Here is a 20,491-nt window from a genome sequence, read left to right as displayed (position 1 = left end):
TATAAGGAGTGCGATAAGAAGAAGAAAGTCTTTATGGTTGTATCTGCATGGACACTTTGCATTTCTGTGATCAGGGATTTTAAAGAACATGGAAGATGAAATTTTGACAACCAGTAGCAGAGCTTTAAGTCATTTGATGTTCTCTCAGCTGCTAATCCTTGTACCAATACCTCAACTTACCTACCAGGGCTCGTTTTTCTCTCCTAAAGCATATTTTATCTTGTCCTTACACAGATGCCTTGCACAAGCAGATATAAACAGGACTGGGGCCTTTCCAAAACCAGAAAGTCCACAAGCATTGCAGGTGAGCAAAGGATACTGACTTTGGTTCAAACAAGGGCGAAGAATGCTCACACTGCCAGGTTAACAGTATAGTTCTGCTTTAGCTGTGTATATCTAGGTAAACTTGTAATGTTGTTGTGGAGCAGGTTGTCTAGAGACCTTTAAGTTTGCCTAAGACCTCTTACATGCATGGGTGCTTTGGGCAGTCTTTTTACTATATTTCTATTTTGTGAGCTGCCCAGAGAACCATTCTATTCTAGGGCAGCCTACAAGCAGCGGTAAGTGAGGAAGTAATCAAGTGAAATGTGTCCAAGCAAGGCTGCCCTTAAAGCAAGTTTGGGAGCTTCAGTTACTGCAGAGCTCTTCAACCTGGCACTTGGCTGCAGCATCCTGGCTTCCTGGTAGTTTCCAGGTGCAATTCAAGGTGAGTGCTAGTCAGTGGAAGCTGGTGGCTCCAATTTTGGTGAGGTGTGAATCCACTCTGGGTTTTAGTCAGAACCAGCCAGAATGCTAAAGGAGCTATCCAAGTGCCGAACCCTGCCCCCAAACTAGCTTCAGCCCCTTGGATAGCTCCTTTAGAGTTCTGACTGGTTCTGACTAAAACCCAGAGTGGATTCACACCTCACCAAAATCAGAACCACCAGCCTCCAGTGGTGCTAGTTATCACCTTCTTGAAAGCCCCCAAGGGTCTGGACCTCGGATATTTTAGGAAACACCACTTTCTGCAACAGGGGTGCAGAATCTCAGGCCTGGGGATCAAATCTGGCCTTCTGGGTGTCCCAATTTGCTCCTGGTGGATTCCCTCCCCCATCCCCCCCCCCGCTGCCACTGATTTGTTTTTGCACCATTTCATGTCTCACACACACACACACACCATTTCTAATAGGTTGAAATGCTTCCCCTAAGGCTTAGTTAGTGGTAAGAACTTTAAGCTAAAACATGCTGGCCTTGTGGGGGGTTTAGACCTTCCCCTTTTGCCCCTCCCGACACTGGAGTGCAGCCCCAGAGGGCTTCTCTAAGATGGAATTTGGCCTGAAGGAGGTTCTGCACCCCTGTTCTACCAGTTTCTCCTTACATGGAGGAGAAGGCTGTCACTGGCTACTAGTCCTGATGGCTCTGTGCTACCTCCAGTATCAGAGGCAGCATGCCTATGTACACCAGTTGCTGGGGAACATGGGCAGGAAGGGTGCTGTTGCACTCATGTCTTGCTTGTGGGTTTCCCCTAGGCAGCTGGTTGGCCACTGTGTGAATAGAACGCTGGACTACATGGACCCTTGGTCTGATCCAGAGGGGCTCTTCTTATGTTCTTATCTCTGGAGATCTGCAGATGAAATCTTGCTCTGAGTCCTAATGTTCATCCTGCCTTGGTATTGGTGCCCACGTGGCAGAAGACTCTCTCTGTCTTCTGTGGAGGCCCATGGCTTGGTCTCTTTCCTTCAGCATATTAAGCCATTTTTATATTTCAGATGCTTAAGAATTTGTAACCTTTGGATCAAAGAATGATTTGCTATTGAAATGAACCAAATATGGAGGCTGGTGACGTGTATAAGAGATGACGAGAGAATATTAGCTGGCTGACATGTTTCTTTCACGGTGAGATATTTACTGTATCTTGCATGGGATGGCCGCTCCTCTTGATGTGTATGCAACGGTATGTCTTAATATATGTGCTATGTGCAACATTCATGAATATATATATATATATATATATGGAATTTGTAACCTGTGGGATTCATTTTAACAGCAGGCAGGTGCCTGGGTTTTAAGATGGCTTTTCTTTTTATTTTCAGGCTACTGCTGTTTTACATTGTATCTGTTTTATTAGATTTTTAAAGGGTTCTTATTGTTAATGGATATTATCTTTTGTATGAGTATTCTTGTTTTTACCTGTTTGTGTGTATTTGTATGCCACCTTGAATATTTGTTTCAAAAGTTGTTTCATACAGCCATAAGGAAGGAAGGAAGGAAGGAAGGAAGGAAGGAAAGAAAGAAAGAAAGAAAGAAAGAAAGAAAGAAAGAAATGTTGTTTTGTTTGGATATGTGAAAGAAGAGGTGCAGCAAGAGAATAGGGAAGTGATTGTTGACTTATTAACAGCTGCAAGAATTGCAATTAGCCATAAATGGAAACAAAAGGACTCGTTCCTTCAATGAGAGAATGTATGAGGAGGGCATGGGATCTGGTATTTATGCTGCAAGTTACAAATATTATTAGACACAGGGAAAGAAGACAAGGAAACAGAAACTTTATTGGAACATGGTTTATTTTCCTTATTTATTATTGCGTTTGTTTGTTTGTTTGTTTGTTTACAATATGTATATACCGCTCCACATCAAATATTTTAGAGTGGTGAACAACAGGCTAAAACAAGAAAACCCCATAATTGAAAGAATTAAAACATGTTAAAAGAACAGATTCTGAACTTAATAAACCACAGTGGGTCACTCAGGGAAGGCCTCTGAAAATTACAATGTCTTCAGGAGGCACAACACAACGTTGGCACCTGCCTGACCTCCAAAGGCAGGGAATTCCACAGGAATTCCACAGGCCACCATGCTGAAGGCTCTTTTCCTGGTGGGCTCCAGGCGGGCCATGGGTCCATGTGGAACCACCAGGAGCAAGCCCTCCGATGGCCTTAGTGACCAGGCAGGTTGGTAAAGAAGAAGGCGCTCTCTCAGGTATCCTGGTCCCAAGTTGTTTAGGGCTTTGTACACTAGTACTAAAACCTAAAACCTGGCCCAGTAGCGGATAGGCAGCCAGTACAGTTCCCTCAGCAAGCTCCTGCTTCCGGACCAGCCTCAAGGGAAACCCCACATAGAGCATACTGCAGTAATCCAGCCTTGAGGTTACTAGCTCCTGGACCACTGTGACCAAGGTATCCCTGTCCAGGAGAGGCCGTAGCTGGCGAACCAGCCAAAGCTGGTAAAAGGGGTGTTATGTTCTGGAACAGAAGTGTTGAACCTCTTTCAGCCCAAGGGCCAAATTCAATTTTGGAGAAGCTCTCAGGGGTTGCATTCCAGTGGTGGGTGGGGCCAAAGGCAAAAGGGGTGGGGCCAAAATACCAGCCTATTTTAGCTTAAAGCTCTTACTAAGCCTTAGGAAAGGTGTGTCAACCTTTTAGAATGGGGAAAAAACTGTTCCAAAGCAGGGAAACCACGAAATGATTGGTGGTTGAGGAAAAGGGCTGGGGGCTGGGGAAGGGGTTCTGGTGAGCTTCTTCACCCCTGTTCTGGAACAATGATATTTAAATATGGTGCAGCCTTGATCACTGTTAGGATCACTGTAAAATAGGTTAAGCAAGGAAAATGGATGTTTAGGATGATGTAAGTTAAAAAAAGAAGAAGTTGGAAGGACATTTATTTCATTTATGATATATCCTGTTAATGATACGAAGAATGTGTAGATGCTAGTTTTATTGTTAAGTATGTATTTGTGGAGTTCTTAATTTTGTTTTTTTATCATTATTATTTAATAAAAACAAAGAAAACAAGAAGATGGATGGTTGGGTGTGTGGAGAACCAAAAATGTGCATCAGATAGCGACTAAAGCTCCATCAAGGACCACAAAGACAGCAGAGGATGGGGAAGAACTGCCTTAGAGGCCAGCCTTTCGCTATACCTATAGAATCACAGAATCATAGAATAGTAGAGTTGGAAGGGGCCTACAAGGCCATCGAGTCCAACCCCCTGCTCAATGCAGGAATCCAAGTCAGAGCATCCCTGACAAATGGCTGTCCAGCCTCGTCTTGAAGGCCTCCAGTGTGGGAGAGCCCACCACCTCCCCAGGTAATTGGTTCCACTGTCGTATTGCTCTTACAGTCAGGAAGTTTTTCCTGATGTTCAGCCGGGATCTGGCTTCCTGTAACTTGAGCCCATTATTCCGTGTCCTGCACTCTGGGATGATCAAGAAGAGATCCTGGCCTTCTTCTCTGTGACAACCTTTCAAGTACTTGAAGAGTGCTATCATATCTCCCCTCAGTCTTCTCTTCTCAAGGCTAAACATGCCCAGTTCTTTCAGTCTGTCTTCATAGGGCTTTGTTTCCAGTCCCCTGATCATCTTTGTTGCCCTCCTCTGAACCCTCTCCAGTTTGTCTGCATCCTTCTTAAAGTGTGGTGCCCAGAACTGGACACAGTACTCCAGATGAGGCCTAACCAGTGCTGAGTAGAGGGGAACTAGTACTTCCCGGGATTTGGAAGCGATGCTTCTATGAATGCAGCCCAAAATAGCATTGGCCTTTTTTGCAGCCACATCACATTGTTGGCTCATATTCAGCTTGTGATCGACAACAATTCCAAGATCCTTCTCGCTTGTAGTGTGGTTGAGCCAGGTATCCCCCATCTTGTAACTGTGCATTTGGTTTCTTTTTCCTAGGTGCAGAACTTGGCATTTGTCCCTATTAAATGCCATTCTGTTGTTTTCTGCCCAGCGCTCCAGTCTATCAAGATCACTTTGAATTTTGTTTCTGTCTTCCAAAGTATTAGCTATCCCTCCCAATTTTGTGTCATCTGCAAATTTGATCAGCATTCCCTGCACCTCCTCCTCCAAGTCATTAATAAAAATGTTGAAGAGCACTGGGCATGAACTATAGAAGAGTTCTTTCAAATATTCAAAGCTTCATTTGCATGAATTTATTTATTACTGTTACAATGATACCTCACCTTTCTTCCATCATGGAACTCAAGGTGGCTACATGGGATTTCCAGGTGGTTTCCCCCTCCAAGCACTGACCTTAGCTTCAGCAAGCTGGTTGCCTCATGTGCCTTCAGACTGTGCCCTATGTTTGAAATGGCCTTTTCTTTTAGCATAAGCCCTCTTGCATTTGGGAGCATTTAAAATACATTTCATTTAGTTTTCATTTTGTCCAATTATATCTCTTAATGTTTCCTTATTGTTTTTTTCCCAGAGCTCATTTTCTTACATGGGCAATTTGACCTGCCACTGCCTTTTAAATCTAGCACGTAACATGTAGTTACTGCCACATGACTTCTGCAATAATACAGACACATCTTGTTTCATATTATGCTGCAAGTCTAAGTGATATGGGGATGTTTGCAATCAATCAAAATGGTTAGAAATCTATATTAAAAGCCCAGTTCCCATAAGCAGTTAGGATTAGTAATGTGTTTTCTGAAATGTCCTACAAAACCATTGTCCAATCTATACTCCTTGTCTGAATAAATAGTTTAATGGGAGAAAATGGCTTGGAAAACAAATCTTACATGGTCTCTGCTTCACAATCTGTCCTCCACCACCACACACACACACTTCAAAAGTTCCATTCCCAGGAGACTGGCTTTTTAAGAAACAAATCTAATGGTAAGTAGGAACATCGGAGAGATCCGCAATGGATTCAAATGTGTTCAGATTTCCATAAATCTGTCCTGTGGATTCCACAGCAGACCAGCTTTTTCCAAGTTGGGCAGATTCTGTGCCCTTGCAGACCAGTTTTTCACTTTGGGGGACGATATGCATTAATTTGCATTTGTGCTAATTTGCATTCATGCATTAGTGCAAATGTGCATTGACTAATGTGGATTAGTACATTTGTGCATGTGCGAAAGTGCACATTAGTGCTAATGTGATTAGTGCAAGCAGAATGAAATTCTGGTTAAAAACAATCCCTTTACATCAATGACTGGAGGATATAATGAAAGACGCTTGGCAATCCAAAAAATACAGATGGAATAGATAAAACAAAATCCGCACATCCCTAATGCTAAGTCTTGCTCTTCCTAGAAAGTCTCTACTAGGTAAGCACAAGGTGAATCTGGTTTTATTTTTATCAAAAGACAGTACCGTACATCCTCAACATTGCTTTTCTTCTTTTTAAACTGAGAGAGATTCTGTAAAGTTCTGATTTCAAAAGGACTGAAGTGTGACCCAGGAGGATCTTTTGAGGATTCATTTATAGCCCCATAGAGGTGCAGTTGTTACTCCTGTGTTGAAAGAGATCCAGACATCTCCATCTCATGTGTCACAGATGATTGGCACTTGACCACTCAGAAAGACTTGGTCAGTTAAGCAGCCAAATTAAACAAGAGATAATTACATTGATTAGAAAGATGACATTCTAGACAGTTTCTTAAAGCGTTAAGGAGGGCTAATGCATGGGGGTAGTGGGCCCATGCCTCTTGGCCCCCTCCCCAGTATCACCCGCCTGCCTGGCTCAACTCCCCAACACCTCTGCATTCCTTGAACCTCTGTGCATTTGTCGAAGATCTGACAGGCCACCTGTACTTGCATAGGATCCCTCATGGTGTTATACCTCAGGTCTCTGGGCCAAATCTGGTCAGCCTGGGGTCCCAATCCAGCCCTCCGGGGTTCCCCAGATGGCCACCCCCCTTCCCTGGTCCCACCCCTTTTCCCCAACCATGGATCATTTGGTGGTTTTCCAGATTTTACATACTCTTTTTTCCCATCCTAAAAGGTGGAGATGCCTCTCCAAAGCCTTTGTTGCCGCGGTGGGAGCTCTAAGCTAAAGTATGCTGGGGGGTTTGGCCCCTCACCCTTTGCCTTCAGCCGCACCACCACCCCTGGAATGCGGCCCCTGAGATCTTCTCCCAGGCAGAAAGGGGTTCAACACCCCTGCTCCATGTGATCAAGAAACCTGTGTAAATGGGGCTCTCAGTCCCATGGAGGAACCGACAGCCAGCAACCCACCACGACCTTTACATGGACCCGCTCTCCTTTCTTCACACAATAGCCCTTTGTGTGGCTAAAGTTTGGATCGGATCTCTTCCAGGATATTTTAGAAAGCATCAAGTCCCTCTCCTGCTCCTCCCAACAAATGCAATGGACTTGTGGAGAAGAACCTCTGTCTGCTGCGCTACTCTTACACACAGGGAAGAAAAAATCATAACAAAGCAAAAACAGGGGAGCATAGCATTCAAAAGTGTCCTCCCACCAGCAGTCTGAATTATCTATTCTATTGCCTCATCCCCATCTTATTTTGTTGGAGGGGTAGATGAAGTCTAAATTTCAAAAGTGGTAGACAAACTGGTGGGATATGAGAGAAGGCCAAGGCACAGGGGGAAAAATGGTTTTCAGGAGGGATTTGAAAAAAAAGGGAGAGGGGCCGTATCTAATTAGCCAGGGGTGGCAAGCCCTGACCCTCCACCTATTTTCAAAAGTAGGCCTCTGACAAGAGAGATCTGTCTCTCCAGCCTGCTGGATCTGACTGGAGCATGCTGGGAGTTGTAGTCCAACATATCTGGAGGGCACCAGGTTGGGGAAGGCTGGGTTAGACCTGCCACTTGATGCAGAGCCCACCCAACAGCTCCTGACATATCACCTGTGCCAATGGTTCTCAAATGAGAGCAGGATATGTAATACTTAAAAAGGGGTACAAAGATCTAGTGAATGGTGGAATCCTGAAATAGATGGGGTTGCCCCCCCCCCACTAAGATGCGACTGGCTTGAATAATAGCCTCCAGCTGAGGATTGTTCCTGATTCCCATTGGATTCATGGGAGTTACTGTTCCCTATTCTCCTATCATCCTAACCTGTTTTGAGAAGAGCTGCTGCTTGCCTCTGACAGTGGTTCCCTATGGTGGCTGGGGGGTGGGGCAGAGATACCTTCTTCTATTTCACTTTCTAATAAAATGCCAGAATTAGATTTAGGAATGGGAGATTCTGGCCATTTTGATTTCACTCAATTTTTCATTTTTCCAACCTTACATTCATTTCATCCCATTTCCAGATTAAAATGCAAGAAAATTTGTACTCCTTCTCCTGCACATTTCTCTGAAGATATGCATTTTTGTATGCAATTTTGCCTAATGTTTTGCAGGCAATGTTTTGCAGGCATGTTTTGGAGGCAACATCCACTAATATAATGCATTTTTGTATGATATTCATGAATATACACATTTTTGTACTTTAATATACACATTTTTGTATGATTGTTTTGATCGGAGAACTGCATCTCAAAATTTGGAAATGTGCGAATATCAAAGCATAATCGTATTTCAATTCACATATCAGTTTGGGAATGGCAAATTAGATAGATTTGCATTAAAATGTGAACCAATTTGCCCCTCTCTCCTAGTTAGGCTGGTGTCCCAATCCATAGCTGCTTGCATACAGGAGCAGGCTGCATGCGCTGCTTCAGTGTAAAAATCTCTGCATGTTCCCCTACATGTGGAACAGAAGGTTGATGCTGGGTTGGGGGGCAGAAGGTAGAATCCATTTAGAAGGGGGCCTATGCTCAAAATGTCTAAGAAACACTGTCCTATGGTGGCCATTTCACTAGAGCAAGTTATGACCCAGCATTAAATTGGAAAAAGCTCCATTCACTTTGTTGTTGTTGTTGTTCAGTCGTGTCCGACTCTTCGTCACCCCATGGACCATAGCACGCCAGGCCTTCCTGTCCTGCGCTCTCTCCCGGAGCGTGCTCAAGTTCATATTCATTGCATCCGTGATGCTATCTAGCCATCTCATCCTCTGCCGTCCCCTTCTCCTTTTGCCTTCAGTCTTTCCCAGCATCAGGGTCTTTTCCAGGGAGTTTTCTCTTCGCATTAGGTGGCCAAAATACTGGAGCTTCAGCTTCAGTATCTGTCCTTCCAATGAGCACTCAGGGTTGATTTCCTTTAGGATGGACTGATTTGACCTCCTTGCAGTCCAGGGGACTCGTAAGAGTCTTCTCCAGCACCACAGTTCGAAAGCATCAATTCTTCGGCGCTCAGCCTTCCTAATAGTCCAGCTCTCACAGCCATACATTACTACTGGGAAAACCATAGCTCCATTCACTTTACTCTGCATTTAAGTGCTTGTTGTGAACATGTTGAATTTCTTGGTTTATTAATTCAAGATCCTTTGCATAGAGGATTACAGAAGTAGATTCATTCAGAAATCTGATGAGAGTAACATTTCCTTGAACTTACATGGAATCAAGCACTGACATGGCTGATTGGTTGCAGAAACTTCTCCAAAATGGAAAGTTGTCATTGATCTCAAAGATGGTTCAACCCCCACCCCCTTATATATAGTAGACGAGCTTCCCTCAGCCTGGCAACCCCCAGCTGTGTTGGACTGCAAACTCCATCATCCCCCACCAGGCTGGGGGTGATGGGAGTTGCATTCTAACCCATCTGGAGGGCACCTGGTTGGGGAAGGCTGCAGCAGACCAGCACTCATTTACAACTGATTGCCTGTGATAAGGAATCTGGAAATCTATGGAACCCCAGTGTAAGATTGTGCCGTGGACTGTGGTCCTGACTGCTTTGTAGTTGACAATCTCCATTGCATTGCTGCACATTTCTTTGCAGAGCAGCTGAAGGTAAACTTCATTTATGTCTGACCTCCTTGGCCTTCACAGCTGGAATGTGTTGGGAATCACTTCTGGCACAGAAAAGGTTAATTGTCTCCCGCTGTGAGGTAGAAGCTGAGCAAAGGATGCCACATTTGGTCAGAATTAGAGTAAATGAGGTTTCCTTTATACCACTGCTCATTCTCGACATGTTGAAAGAGCATTAGTTTACAGTCACTTTTGCTGGAATGATCAAATCTGCTCAGGAAGCTTCATTAGGATATTAAACAGGACTTAATAAGTGAAAGTGATTTGCATCGCTGATAATCGCAGGCATTAATCAAGGCAGCTTCTCTCCCTCTCTCCCTGCAATATGCTTCCCGTTTTATTGTAAAGCCTCTGTAATTCTGTGTGGCATCTTAAAAATGGAAGTGTTCTGTTTTAGAAAGCCATTTTTATAATGATTTACTTAGCAAACATTGCTATAAATAATGCACAACTCAGTCCTTAGCTTCACCCATCAATATGATTAATATTGTGTGAGGTTTGTGGCCAGGATATGGACCAGATGTGTTCCCATTTACCAGACAGGGATTGCACTTACTTTAATAAATTCAGACAGAGTAACTTTGGGATCCAAGTAATGATGTCTCACACTTTAATCTGAAGTCAGAATGTTAAGGGATCTTTTATACAGGCTCAGCTGCACGATGTTGAATTTGTCTCACTGTAAACAGAGAAAGATGAAACATGCAGCTAATTACTTCCTGAATATAGTTTAAGATAAAACTGTTATTAAATTATGTTGCTTGTTTTATATTCTGCCCAACGATTCTACTGATTATCTAACCAGGATTTTATCTTTCATTATTTCTGGACAAAGTGTCATTTGTGCTTCTTATGACATATGCAATAGCCCTGTGAGGTAGGCTAGCCTGAGAGATATTGACTTGTGTGGGATTAACAAGGGGGCTTCATGGCTGCAGCATTTTTTTTAAAATCCTGTACAACACTGGACTACTCCTAGTGAGCACTATTTATTTAGGGCACAATCCTATGGTCCGCACCCTCGTTGCTTGGACACCTCTGAACTCGAAGGCTTCTGAGATTCTTGTGCCCTGCCGGGCAAACGCCAGCAGGGCGGGAAGCGGGGCGGAGGCAATCTTGGCCTCCCCATCCTCCAATCTCCTTTATTTTCGCTAGATGGGATTTTCAGCCTGTCTAGTGGGGGTGCTTTGGAGGAGGAAGAGGAGGAGGAGGAGAAGGAGGAGCAAAGGAGGCTGGAGGAGGTTCAGGATGGATCGTATCCTGGCCTCTCCAATCTCCTGCACTCCCCACCCACTGGTACATCCCCTTTTCCCCCCCTCCAAGGTCGATTTTCCAACCTCGGAGAGGCAGCCAGCACTGTTCTTTCCATGCCAGCTGCAAGGGGGTGGGGGCAGATCTCTGACTCCCCCTTCCAAGGTCAGAGTGCTGTCTCCAACCTCAGGAGGGATTTTCCAAGGCATCCTATGGTCCCTGGGACACTTGCCCAGGGACCATAGGATTGTTCTCTCAGTGCATTTCCCTACCACCTTTCAAAACTACAATCTTCTTCCCAAGGTGGTTTTTAATATAAAACATACAATTCTGCATCAATGGAACAAGTTCATAAAACTGTAAGTTAATTTTAAACAAATTGAAGAATAAACCAGTCACAAAAGCAGCATATGTAATTCAGTTCAATTCAAAGCCAAAGAAAACAAATCATTTTTTTTAAATCCTCTTAAAATCAACAACAGGGTACAATCATGGGCTAAAAGAAATAACCGCACTTATACACAAGGGAACATTTAAATCGTATGAACAAGTATGCAATGAAATGCAGCGTGTCCAACCTTTATTTTTCTAGTATTTACAGCTTAGAAGCATAGCCTTGAGGCTACTAAGGAAATCTGGACCTTTTCGGGCAAAAACCACTTTTGAAATGTTGATGACACAAAATCAGGAAAATCTACTAAGTAAGCTGTATAAAGTTCTACTAGATTTAGATCTTACAATTAACAATGATCAGAACGGCGGGGAAAGAGAACTAACTGATTCCAGTAAGCATGTGGACTTGGATCTGGAATAATAAATCAGAGCAGACTATTAGTACAAATCTGAAAGAAAACTTTTAAGAATTTATCTTCCACTGGTATTTAATGCCTGCAAGGCTTATCCGTATTAATCATAGGGTTGATAACAGGTGTTGGAGATGTAAAATGTCTAATGCAGATATGGCTCATATTTTCTGGTTTTGCCCAGACTATTGGCTAAAGATAATAAATGAACTTGAAATCATATCAGGGTATAGACTACCATTGGATCAAATAGTTATTCTCTTCGGTCATGTAAAGGAAGTTGTTCTATCTGATGACATAAAGATGAACAGCCACCAAAATGCTGGTATCTACAAACTGGGGAAAAACGAAAGCCCTCACAATTGATGATGGGATTATTAAATTATGGGAAATAAGATATATGGTTAAGTTAACTAATATGGTTAAGTTAAGGGTTAGGGAGGGAAGACAACAATAACAAATTTATAGAAAAGTGGTCCTTATTTGTAATGTATTGGTGTAATAAGAATCAAGAGAATGTGCAACCTTTTGTGTTACTGGGAACCTTATGATATTTGTTGGTTTTGCTGGTAAATTTGTTTATATTCTCTATAGTTAAATTATTGATAATACTTGGTCCAATTATTTGTATACTTTTGTACACTTTTGTCAGCATTGTAAATGAATACATAAATCAACAACAGAGGGAGTCAGTCATATATCTCTTGTGACAGAGTTCCAGAGGGCAGAAGCCATCACTGAGAAGGTCCTGTCTTTAATACCTGCCAACACCTTACTTCCATAGGTATAGGCAGCTACTAAAAAGGTCCTGTCTCTTGTGCCTGCCAATCTGATGGAATTTATTGGCAGGCTTTCGAGCAGGGCCTTTGTAGCCAATCTTAATTAACTGTACACTGTCCTTCAAATGCAGGGCTTGCCTGGAAAATTATGCCCATTGATTAAACATTTGTATATTGTTGAACTTTTGAAATATCTTGATCATTCACTTGAGACCTATGTCAGTTCTTGCTACACTATAGTGATGACTATTAATTCACCTGTCAGTGAGCGCAATTACTATTTTTCGCAACTATATTTACCCCAAAGCTTCTTCTTGATTCAGATTTCAGAGAGAGATGGGGACCTCCAACTATAGAAGCAGTTTGATCACCCTGCAGTCAATTAGCTAGACAACAACATGCTCCTTTGAAATCAGTTCATTGAGATCAGCCAATAGTATTAATTTGGAAAATATAATCAGGTCTGACTAGGGATGTACAGATGTTGTAAAATCTGATCTGTCTGCTTTTTGCGGATTGTCGTGTGCCTTTCGTTCCATTGTCCACTCATTATCAGAATCAGTTCTTTTTCCCAATTTCCAAAATTCGCATTTTCACAAATTCTCACTTCTGAAAGTTCACAAATCTCCCCCCTCTCCCCGATGCCCAAAACCACCCCCAAACACGCATTTTCATGCTTCAGCCTATTGGGGAAATGCACATTTTTGGCCGTGGTTTTTTATTTTACCTTTTTTCCACAAATAAATTTGCATAACATTCTGGAAAGTTAAACAAAACAGTCTAAAAGTCTGTGGAATCCATGTAACTCAGGAAAAGCTGATCCACTGTGGAATCTGCATTGGATTCATAGAAATCCAAACTTATTTGATTCTGTTGTAGATTTATCCGACATCCCTAAGGCTGACCCAAAATACTTTGCTGACTGTAGCAAAAGACAAGATGGCATTCCCTCCGCCCTCTATTCCATGTACAGAAGCCAACTGGACTGGCAGTTGAATGTTACTTCAGCACTGCAAACAGGACAGAGTTCTCTTTTGCACCCAATGGCAGCAGGTTAGCCTAAGGGACAACGGGCAGGTTACGTGGCCTCTCCCTGACCCCAGTATGTGCTGCCTGAAGCAGCTGCCTCACTCTGTCTAACATTAGTGCTGGCCCTGAATATTCCACCATCTTTATTTGGAAATATGGGCACAACTTTAAAAGTTTTGGGCTGGGATCTCCCACATGATGCCTGTGGGCACCAATCTATTCACAGACACGTCTCTTGGATCCCACCAGGCTCCCTGCCCTCTTCATTTTTATTTTATTTCTTAAGAGTTGTTGTTGTTGTTGTTGTTGTTAATTAACTGGTATTCTGTAAAGCAAAGTGCTGCCCTCCAACACCATCTTTATTTGGGTTCAAAAAAATGGTTTTGTGTTTTGGAGCTCAGACCCCACCTCTGCCTTGCATTTAGGTTCTTGGGCAAGTTACTTTTCTTTTAGTCTCACCAGTTTGCCTTCTGGGAAATGAGTGTTTTGTGACTGGCCTTGCTCACCACAGCAGCTATTTTATGAATGGTCAAGCTCACCCTCATGGAATCCATTTTGTGAAAGTGCCAATGACATTCCCTCGAAATTCCAAATGTGCCTACTAGCTCAAAAAGGTTAAGGACCCTTGGTTTAAGTTAACTTAAATTGTTTAAGCTTGCAATCCCATGTAGGGATGTATGAATTGTGTACCTTCAGTGCTGCTTGACCTCCACAGTTTGCAGCCAGTGCTCCGTTCTGCCGTTCACAAGCCCCCGGAATTCTCCTCTTTTTTTTTTCCACTCCAAAAATTACGAAGATAGATCCATACCGAAAACTGTAATTCTGGTGCCCAGCCATCTCTGTGAGTCTGCATAACTTCCGTAAGAATCACTATTTTTCATAAATATTTATGTATTTTTTTAAAAATTGAAATCCTCCGTCTCCATTTACTTTCAGCCAAAACACTTCCTCTTCCTAGGGGCTTCCCAAAAGAAGGCTGTCTTAGGTGTGCCTGAGCGATAAACCCTTTGTTTAAAGCAACGCTGTTTTAAAGAAAGAAAAAACCTTTTAAAATGACCATGCCAGTCCTGGAGCAAATGTGGATAACACCTGTTGTCACCTCAAAGGCAATATATTTTTTCAGTGGGGACAGTTTACACGTATCAACTTGAGCGTCATCAAGGATGAGACAGCGAAAGAAGATCATCCCTAGCTGTATCAGTCCTGAATAATCCCTAAGGATGAAATATCACAATTCACAATGTGTCTTTGATTGCAGCTTTTCTTATCGGCTGGACTGTTTCAATCACACAGGACATAAGGTCTGTCTTGAACAGATGACAACAATCTTATTTTACAAAGGCCAGAGGGCATGACATTTACCTGGCTGTCTTGCTGAACATGTATCTCAGATTTAAAATGACAATGAGGCATGGGTTTTTTTTGTTTTGGGTTGTTTGGACTTTTTGAGATGAATGATCCACAGCCAACCAGTTCAGGATTGATTCATGTTATTGACAGCTAGCGGCTGGTCATGATATGACTTGGCAATTTCTATTATGTAGTCCAGTCAAAGTGCTTGGAAGGTTGACTCCTCCCCTTCATGTCAAATTAACTGCGATGCCCTCAGAACAAGGCAAGGTCTAAATCTCAGTGAATAAACCCCATCCCACTGCCCCAGAGCTGCTCTTGAGATTGTCCTGTACAGTAAGCATGTTGGTAATTTTTATAATGATGTGCCAGTGTCACTGGATGTCTTGCTGGGAGCATTTGCACAATGCGTCAGTGTCTGTCGTGTCATCATGTCATATCAGATTTTGTGTGACATAGCCTGTGGATTTGCATCATTCAAGGTTCATAACTCCCCTTCCCCTTCCCCTTTTCTTCAGTGGTCATTGAAAGCATTTTGAACGATGCTGTTTCACCCCCACCCCACTCCACCCCAACAGTCTCTGACAGTGATAAATCTAATCTTGCATTTCCAAAACTAAATGTCCAGTATTCTTCAGTATCTTCCATCAGCCAGTTGAGCATTAGATCAAAGCAGTTCTCTTTAGGATTAAGTCCCACTGTCAGACTGTTGTGGAATCAGCAGTTGGGGCAGAATCAGTAGAGGAAGGGGAGGGGTTGTGATATCACAAGCGCCTGCCAATCAGTGCTGTGAACAGCCAGGCAACTGCTATTATAACCTAAGAGAACCAATTTAGGTACGTATGACATGAATGTAGTTGGTGCAGTCCCAGGGCAGTAGCTTATACTGCTGCTGTGCCTTTGCTAGTTACATTGCACCAGCGGAACAGACTGCTAGCACAAAAGGAACTAGCAGTCCCTGAAATAAGCCAGAACATTAGCAGAAATGCTCATTTCCAGAACGAGACAGTTTAACTAAGCGCCATTCTGTGAGCGCCACTGCCCCATCCCATTCTGGAACAAGTGCTGCTGCTAGTTTCCAGTTGTTTCAGGAACTCCTAGTTCCTCTTGCTCTAGCAGTCTGTTCTGCCAGCACATGTGGGCTAGTGTAGTAGGATACTGCCCCCAGTGTAAAGCAATTTCTCTTTCTATGTATATCTGCAAGCAGGGTTATAGCACAATCCTATACATGACAGAAGTAAATCAGTTGTATTGAGCTGAGTTGGGCTTACTCCCAGGATATAGGATTGCTGCCTTAAGCCCTATTCAGGCATTTGACTTACAGCTAAAGTGAACACATGACCCAGGAACCATGCCAAGTCGCTCTCTGCCTGACGTCGCACATGTAACGTAGCCCTTCCCCTTGACGTCCGTGCGCACAGTAGCAATGGGCGAGAATTTCACTTCAGTTTGAACTTGATAAGTTTTTACCAAAATTTGCAGAGTTCTTCCATACCCAGGAAAGAAATCACTTGAGCTTTAAAAAAAAAAAAAAAACCTGAGGGAGAAACCAAAACTAACAGATTTGTCCACCTAGGCCCAGTGCTTTCAGTGCTTAGCTCTTACATAGGGATGTTGGAGGAATCCATCCAGGGGGTGAAGCTCACCAAGCTTTCGTCAGCTCGGCCCCTTGGACTTTGGCTCATTTACCTACCTGTGAGCTGAGCTGACTTGATTTGCATCAAATTGGGACAGCTCGCAGATTTTCCAGGATGTTGTGTTGGTTTTTATTTTTTGATTTTTTGTCAACAGAAATTTGTGGAAATCGCAGCCATAATTTGCTTAATTTGAGCCAACTGCGGCCATAATTTGCTTCATTTGAGCCAATTGCGGCCATAATTTGCTTAATTTGAGCCAACTGCAGCTGTAACTTGCTTAATTTGTGCAAGTTATTTCTATTTACGAAAAAACTGAAAGAAGTTCCTGGATTTCGGGAAAAACCGTCAGCTTGGCTCACAAATCCAAGCTGAGCCAGGGGTGTTGTGGAAATCCGGTGAGCCCCCAAAGGGCCAGATTTCCTGGTGATGGACATCCCTACTCTTAAAAGCCTGGCTTTGAATCCCTGCGTATTCAACCACATTAGTTCTGAATTGGGGTTGCCAGATCTTTCTTCTGACAGGCTCCTCATTTTTAATAGCTGTATGACAGGCAGGTTCACAATGGTCCTCACTGTGCTAGGAATAGCGGTTTGGCTGGTGCAGATGGACAAGAGTTTTGTTTCATGTTGTTTTTTATTTTAAAAATTACCAAAAGTTGCAAGAGTCTTCATAGGCGAGAGAGAACAAATGTGAGTTGTTGTTTTAAAAAAAGCAACTACAGCAGAAAATAAAAGTGACAGATTCATCCATTCCTAGTACAGTGCAAACATCTCAGCGTACAGGATTGAAGCTTGCATGGAGATTTCCTGCAGATATTTGCACAGAAAGTGTTGCAGTCAAGGGAGGGGCTACATTACATGTGCAACATCAGGGGAAGAGCTACTCAGAATTGCCCCACTCCCAGCTTGCATGTTTAACTGTAAGTTGAATGCCTGAATAGGGTTTTTAGTGACATATAGAACTAAAATTCCACACAACTTGGTTGCATCTTGAGTAACTCCAGAATATTCTGGCTATTCAGCTCTTAGAGACATGTTAACACTCAATTACATATTATCACAAAGTTCAAAGGGTAGGTAGGTAAAGGCCCTGTCCTGCATTCCCAGTCCCACCAACCAGACTAATTTTGGTGGTGGGATATACAACAGGGTCTCTGAAGCTGATCACAACCTTTAGGCAGGTGACAGGAGGTGATGGTCATTCAGATAACCTGACTTTAAGCCATTTACAATTTTATAGATAAGCACCAGCACCTTGAATTGGGCCCAGAAGCCAGTGAAACTGATACATGACCAGCATAATATCATCTTAAATATATACACCAGAAAACAAACCGGCTGCCACATTTTGCGCCAGCCGCAGGTTCCAAACATTCTTCAGGGCAGCCCCACAAACAGCATATTTCAGTAATCTAATTGACCAAGGCATGTATCACTGTGCCCAGATCTGCCTTCTTCAGGAAGGGGAACAGCTGGTTCCAGCCAAAGCTGGACAAAAGCATTCCAGGCTATGACATCCAGAAGCAATTTTAAATCAAGGAGCAGTCCCTTCAGAGGGAGTGAAATCTAGTCTAGAACAGGCTGTATTTCCAGTCCTGAATGAGCTTGTCTACTGATCAACAACACCTCTGTCTTGTCTTGTTTTAGACTCAACTTGTTAGCCCACTGATTCAGGGTTTCCATAGCCTCCTGGTCTTCAGCTGAAAATAAGAGGACAGAGCTGGGTATCATCAGCATAGTGATGAGACCCAACTCCAAAATCCCAGGTGACCTGTTCCAGTGGCTTCATGTAGATGTTGAAAAGAGGATAAAATAGAGCTCTGAAAAACCCCATAAGCCAATGGCCAAGGGGCCTAGAAATCCCTCAGCACTACCTTCTGAGAATGTTCAACCAAATAGGGCTGGAATTACTGTAAAATGGTGTCAAGTCCCATATCAACTAACCCTCTCCGAAGGATATCATGGTTAATGACACTGAATGCTGTTGAGTGGTCCAACAAAAGTAGCAGGGACACATTCCACCAGCTAGCTCCTGGCGTAGGTCATCCACCAAGGCAACCATGGGTGTTTCAGTCCCCAAACTAGGCCTGAACCCAGATGGGGAAGGATCCAAAGACACAGCTTTTTCCAAGAGGGCCTGGAGTTGAGTAGCCACCAATTGCTCTAGGACCTGACTCAAAAGAGAAATATTAGAAACCGCCTGATAATTACCTAGGATAATGATCTAAACGGAAGACCTTCCAAGCTAAAAGACTTGATCCAGCACAGGAAGGGAAATGCCCACCTAAATTAATTTGGTGCTGTAGCATTTAGAAAAGCAGCAGCAGAGACTTCATGTTCATTTGTTTGAGGTTTCATAACCACAATGTTTCCTCCCTCTCCTCAAAAAAGTACTCATTCAAAGCTTTTCTCCCCCCTTCCCACTCTTTTTTTGTTAAAATTCTTCAAATACTTTGCTCTTAAATAAATGCATGAAATGATGGCCTTCCACATTTCCCCTTTTCCTATGAATTGGAACGCTAGGAACCAGGTGCTGAGGCTGAGAGGAGATTGTTCTACCAGAAACATCTGGCCCTTTAGGAGGCCATAGGAGAATCTTCAAAGGTGCATCTCTGCCTCTCACATGGTTAGGCTGCTGGTTGCCTGCTTTATCTTCTTGGATGTAATTCTTCCCTTGATTCACCTATAATTCTGAAGAAACGGATGCATTTGTATCCATTTTGAATACAGTTCTATACAAATGCTCCGTTTGATCTCAAGGCAGATCTTTTTTATTTCCTCTTATATGATCTCTCAGCATTAATTTGTGCTTTGGCTCAAGAACTGCACTCACTCATCCTGGGTGAAATTATATATATACTGCCATTCTTTTATTCCTACCTAAAATAACAGCACTTGGCCATACCTATACATATTAACATTGATAAAGCTCTATTTTGTTCAGAATTAAAGGCTTCTGTTCTGATTTGTTTCAAAAAATCATATGTAAGTTAGGCTGCAAAATGTTATCTGGACTGGACCACAGTTGTACATTGTAGGTGTTGCTGTTCCTGAATGTTATTGTGGACTGGGGTGGAGATAAAACAACACAGCCTTGATTTCATGCACTACTGCATTACAGCTTGGAAGCCCTCAGTATAATTTTTAAGTTGTCTGGGATTAGTTTTCCTTCATCTTGTTTAATTTGTTCTTGATCTGGACATTTACCATAAAGTCCAAAGTGCTTAATGTTAGAACTGTGCACCAACTGCCTCTCAAAATTCCCCACCCTACTTTTGAGTGGAAAAAAATGTGGGTGGGGGGAGAGGGGAAGACCATGGGAATCTCTCCACAGGAAGGAGAAGTTCATCAACAGTTTCTCAGTGGTAGGGCTCACCATGAGCAGCGGCAGTAGCAGAATGGGTCTTGGAGGGTCTAAGTGATGCATATAACGTCCTCTCCCCATCCCTCCTGCTAGTGTTGCTACCTCACCTGTTTTTCAGAGTTGGTGGATTGCACCCCACAGACTCACACACATACTCTGTCTTCCAAACAAACTTAGAAGTTTTATTCAAACAAAGGCTTTCTGCTGAGCTCTCTCAGGCTGTGGCCAGACGCAGTGGCTGTTGCCTTTAACTACTTCCTGGTTCCTCGCAGGAAGTACACCCCACTCAGGCGGAATCCAGCAGTTCTTTCATATTGTTACAACCCAATCTGCAGCAGTGGCCATGGGAAATGAAATCTAACCCCCACCCCAGAAATAGGTTGCCAGGCTTATGATTAGCAGGCAGGTGTTTTCAGTGTCAGGGGAGCTGGCCTTCCTCACCTGAGCTGATGGCCAACTTCTGTGGCTCCTAGCTCTGCTTCCTGAACGGTAGCAGTGGTGACAAAGAGGTACTGGAGGGCAGATGTTCTTCATGACCCTTGCCGCAGTTCAACAGAGATTCCTGCCACCACTACTGCAGTACACCACCATGTCCCATCATAAACTTTGTGGGACTCCTGTCAGTGAGCCTGGACCACTAGTGTCAGAGTAAGTAGGTTTTCCCCTTACCGCAACAGTGTCCCCATATGCCAGAGGTGGGCAAC

Source organism: Heloderma suspectum, chromosome 1 (assembly GCF_057233095.1).
Source record: "Heloderma suspectum isolate Gila_16-S chromosome 1, 16-S_ref, whole genome shotgun sequence".
Lineage (NCBI taxonomy): Eukaryota > Metazoa > Chordata > Lepidosauria > Squamata > Helodermatidae > Heloderma > Heloderma suspectum.
The sequence above is the reverse complement of the archived record's forward strand: the minus strand, read 5'-3'. Positions refer to the sequence as shown.